Raw genomic sequence first — 5,449 nt, 5'->3', positions numbered from 1 at the left:
ATGATAATTATTTCAGAGAAGAAACAAAATCGTTGATAATTTAATCATAATTATTGTATAAAATTTCGGTTATTTTAATAAATTAGATAATAATAAAGGAAAGGAATTCACTTCGGTATTTTCTTTAACATTCTACATAATACTTTGGTTTATTTACGATCCTTTATTTCGCAAGATACATTCTAAAACATTGTATTTTTGTGCTTCATAAGCTATTTTGTCAAGAAAATGGATAAATATGATAGAAATTAAGTAAATCTGAATACATTTCTTCTATAACATAATTCAAAAAACACCTTCTAAAAACGGAATTAAATGGAGGAAAGAAGTTACACATTTTACGAAAGGATTACATCATATTAAAAATATTTTTTTTAAAGTTAAATCCTACGTAATTTCTTTAAAATATTTTTTAAAATTTTAAGTTTAATCTAGTAGAAATTATTAGTAAAAACTTTTTTTACTGTCGAGTCTTACTCGTGATCCCTCTTGAACTCAATAAAATAGTTTTATAGAAGATATTTGTCTCTTTCCTCTTTTATATCCTTATTTAATGAAGTTATACAGTTTTTTAATTGTTAAAATCTTCTTAAACTTTGTAAGAATTTAATAATTTTTGTAATAAAATGATTACAAGACTCTACTGGAAAGCATTTAGGGCGAGTGAAAGAAGGGGAAAAAGAAGTTAATTCGATAAAAACTTTTTAAATTTTTAAATATATAAATATTATCTAGAGTGGGAGCAAAATTCTATTTCTCGGTTTGGCCATCTTATTTTCGTCCCCGTAGCCCAATAGTTTATTTTCATCAATCNTTTTACTTATAAAGATATCTTGGATATTTTTAACTAAGACTACGTTATTTTAATATAAAAAAAAAATTTTTTTAATTGTCATCTTACTCATTTGCCTTATCACAATAGATAATTACGCTGTTTCTCAATTGTTGGCTTTTATTCATCATAATATTCATTTTTCTTTTTTCTTCTTCTTCTTCTTCTTTGACTTTAATGAGGGCATTTAATTAAAACTTTCTACAATTCGTTTAGTTATAATGCTTGAAAATATACGTTAATTTTATGCGAATATCGTCCAAGGATGGGCTGGACCAAAAGTCAGTTTACCATTCACTAACGTTTATAAGCAAGACAGTAAATTAATCTTTACAATAGTTAATTGATTTTGATTTTCTCTGTGTATATTTTTCATTTAAAAATAAATGGGATATAGGCTTAATATACTTATACCTTTTAAATGTAATTTTTAAAAGTATAAATACAGTTAAACCTCTGAACAACGGCCACTGAGATGGTGGCCGTTGTTCAGAGGTTTAGCAAAAATACATAGAAAATAACTTCTGAGCAACGGCCAATTTTTGGACGTTGCTCAGAAGTTATTTTGTATGCATTTTTGTTAAAATAGTTCTTGAAAAACTGGCCGCTGTTTAAAGGTAGCGGTTATCGAAGTTTAAACTAAAAAATAGCGTATTTTAAATATATAAATATTATCTAGAGTGGGAGCAAAATTCTATTTCTCGGTTTGGCCATCTTATTTTCGTCCCCGTAGCCCAATAGTTTATTTTCATCAATCGGAATACCACCAGTTCTGTCAGAGAACACGTCGGAGGACAAACACCAATCGAAGAAGAGAAGACGTTCATAGGAAACAATTTTAAAAGCAATTTCCCGATTCCTATGACTGAAGTCCGAGATAGGTAAGCTTTTATTGTGATGGAAGACGGGGTAAGCATTGTTGGTTTCTTTCCACATCGTGACTCACTTTAGCTTTAAACTCCATAGAGGACTGAGGTAAGGGAATAATTCGTAGTTAGGTGTACCAATCTGACAACACTCAGCCCCCAGGGAAGTAGAAAACAAGATGGACCGTCGACACGTGAGTTTGAAGCAAATCGTACTCGAGTGTAGTCGAGTGTGGCGGAGAATGTTCTTTTTCTTCTAAAAATACAGCAGGATAAAGAGAAAAACATTCGGTTTCCTAATTCCATAATAATTCCACTATCTGATTTCGTGTTTAAAATCGAGTAAAAGCTTAAATGCCCTACTAAAAGCTTCAGAGAGTCGCGAATATAATAATTTATTTATTACTTTTGATTAATTAAACTTATCAATTAAGAATGAAATGGTTATAGTAAACACGATAAATATTTTGATTTAAATTTTTCTTAATATAAAGAACTTGATGCTAATATTTATGGTTTTCGGATACCAGCAATAAAATGCTCTAAGTACTATCCTGGATAAAGAAACCATAATATCTCTGTACTTTTATTAAGAATTTATATGCCTAATAGAAATCACACAGTTGCAGATACGCAAATAATGCAACAGGCCCGTTTAAAATCTCGATTTTAAGTAATAAAATAATTTGATTTTATCTGAATTACAGATACTTTATCATTTAAATTATGCAGATTTTCCATTAGGTCCACCAGGCCCGTGCCTAGGGGAGCAAAAATTCAAAGTAATAACGGTAACAATATCAATAAAATAATGAAACAATTCATAAAGGAATTAGTGCAAATTAAAAGCTTAAATAAGGACAAAATAAGATATATCAGTTGAATAATATTAATATATGAATATATTGTGTATGAACAGAGTAATAGAGTACTAAAGAATGGTTTTCAATAGTAGTGACCTTTGTCCTTTCGATATTTAAAAATACAATTATTACGGAATTATGAATATATTTAATGAAATATGGTTTTCTTACCTGACTATGCGATTTAAAATCGGATAATCCAGTAAGATAATCTGATGTCATTTGATGTAGTATCCGGATTAAAATGGGAAAGATTAGACAAGTTTAACTGCAAATTGGATAAAGATAAGATCAACCAGTGTCTGGTTTAAAACAAGATCAAGGCAATCTTATCTAAATTTACCTTTCAACAACAATGGAAATAGCAATTATTTTTACCAACCTTAACAGCCATTTGATCCAAGTTCCTTAGAAGCTATGGGCAAGATTGTTTACAATGCTGTTTCTTTTATAAATCAAATATAATTTAAATAGTTAAATATTTTTATTACAAGTAATCAAAATATTAAAGCATACAAGAGGGGGTACCGAGACCTCGGTGTTCATAAGAGTCTCAAAAAGCTCCCATATATTAAATGGGCCAAGCCATTTCGTGCTTAACAATCTTATATTTATGATTGATTAAGGTTTAACTTCTAGATTTAAAAAAAAGTTTGTAAATCGAGAGAAAAAAAAAGTTTATTAAGAAAATTTTATGTTAAAATCAAACTCGATAATGCCAAGAAAAAGGGAGATTTTCGTATATTTATGATTAAAGTAATTATTCAACAATTTGGCTCCTTTAATGAGGTCCCGTGATGCAAAAGTTCGATCTTAGAGTTACCTTCAATTAAAATGTACATAATTAAAATATTAATTCAATCAGACTGTGCAGACCGCTTCTGTTTTTAAAACTGTAAAAGGCGTCACGAAATCGTCACCACCTCGTTATCCGGTATATTTTCGTGACACACGTGCGTGATACCAATGTCACTATTTATCCGTAACAAGCACGCTATGGCGTGGCATGAGTGGAGAAAATAAATTCTTTGCTAGTGATCTCTTTGTCTCAGAAATATGCTGATATGTCATTCGAGCGTATACATTATTAATAAAGTAAATAAAATATTATGAAAATTGTATAAACTTTTATAAAACTTTTACGTGATTAAACGTTAATTAAGATGAGAATTTTTTCAAAAAAAATAAAATAAAATAAATATTTAGGATTAATTTCGAGTTTTATACAAATTAATCATGTAATGTGATTTAGAAATACAAGTTTAGCCATCCCACATTTAGATTTTGTAATTATTTTTACGGTATAATTTAAGAATATGTAAATTGTGTATTTATTTATGAAAAGTAGACACTTTAATCTCTTTAAATTACTTTTTATGTTATACAAAATATTAGCGTTAATATTATAATTTTATTTGGAATTATGCTTATTGAGTACGAGTGTTTATATGATGAGACGGTTAATGTTTCAAAATATTAACTATCATCTCACTAACACAATTTTTAAACACAAAAATATATTTATTTGATGTTCAAAAGCTTGTAATCACATTCTAAAAAGTGGATAATTAATAATTGCGATTTTAGACGTAAAAAAAAAGCCTTTGTTTATTCAAATATTGAGCAGGTTTTCTGTTAGACCTATATTGGTGTGTTTAGTAGGCCATTGTTTCCCTCTTAGATAGTGTTTTAAAGCATAAAAATACATTTATTTGATGCTGAGAAGCATCTAATTATGCTCTAAAGGGAGAATAATTAAAAATTGAGATTTTACAAGTAGAAAAAATTTCGTGATTATTCATATATTGAGCATCTCTCCTATGTTAAATCTATATATCTTACGCTTCCATAAATAATTGAAAACAATAAACAGATTCGTATTCCACTAAACTTATTCAGAGATAAATTTAATAATCTTCAGAATAAATTATTATTAGTTTTATTATCGATAATAACAACATCAAAGTAGTAATATAATAATAATTAATTTAAAAAAAATAACAACAACATTATTTGATTACCTTAATTGAAAATGTAAGAATTGAACTTTCTTAATTACTTTCAAACTTAGCAATTACATTTTCCAATCGGTAATTTTTATTCTAAAGTAAAATTTAATTTTAAAAGAAGAGAAAATTCGATATTTTGTAAAGATAAAAGTAGTATGTGAACGTGAACTTTTATTAACTTATCTTTCTTTTCTTATATATTTTTTTTCCTCTTGCTCCTCTTTGCTAATTTGCTCTCTTGTTTACTTATTACCGTCGTAATTACCTAAAGTGTAAATGGTTAAAGTATCTCGATGAAATTTAGCGTAAAACTACTACAAAATCGGAGTATACTAAGAGATGTTGGATATAAATTACTTTAACAAACCATCATTACGTTATCTCTATGTTAAACAGCATCTTATCCTTCATAATTTGCTTTTATGTACTTTTCATGCTTCCTATTTTACTACTACTCTTATTATTATTACTATTATCATCATTTTTACCTTTCGGGTAGAGTGAAGGGAGATTATCTTAAAAATAATAATACCGGAACTATGCAATTGCATTTCCTTCTAACGTGAAAACAAGCTAATTAACTTTTGAATATTGCCTAAGAAGTATATAATTAACTTATAAATCTATAGTTTAGCTTCATATATTTCTCGTTTGTCGTGTTTTTTTATGAGCCATGTTAACTTTATGTTGCTCTTCACATACAAGAGACCGTTAGCTTCAATAGAGTGTGAAGATTAACTTCCTACATAAAGTTTTATATTTAGAAGTTGAAAATCACTTTAAATTTATTTTTTATGTGCTTTCAAAATCGGTTTATAACATTTTTAACTATAAAAAAATGCGTAAAATTATTTATTTTATTATTTAAAAATTATATAT

General features: G+C 27.6%; 1 long non-coding RNA gene across 6 annotated transcripts in view; it reads left to right on the top strand.

Annotated features, from left to right (window-relative positions):
- The first annotated feature begins 945 nt into the window (after positions 1-945).
- LOC111617810 overlaps positions 946-5,449 on the top strand; it is a 15,456-nt gene continuing 10,952 nt past the window's right edge. For all 6 annotated transcript variants that reach the window (XR_002755494.1, XR_002755493.1, XR_002755492.1 and 3 more), the window contains exon 1: positions 946-1,113. This is a non-coding gene — a long non-coding RNA (uncharacterized LOC111617810). The remainder of the gene's footprint in view (positions 1,114-5,449) is intronic.

This window comes from Centruroides sculpturatus, unplaced genomic scaffold (assembly GCF_000671375.1).
Source record: "Centruroides sculpturatus isolate CEXI.00-Female unplaced genomic scaffold, Cexi_2.0 scaffold277, whole genome shotgun sequence".
Lineage (NCBI taxonomy): Eukaryota > Metazoa > Arthropoda > Arachnida > Scorpiones > Buthidae > Centruroides > Centruroides sculpturatus.
This window is presented reverse-complemented; position numbering and strand designations above follow the sequence as displayed.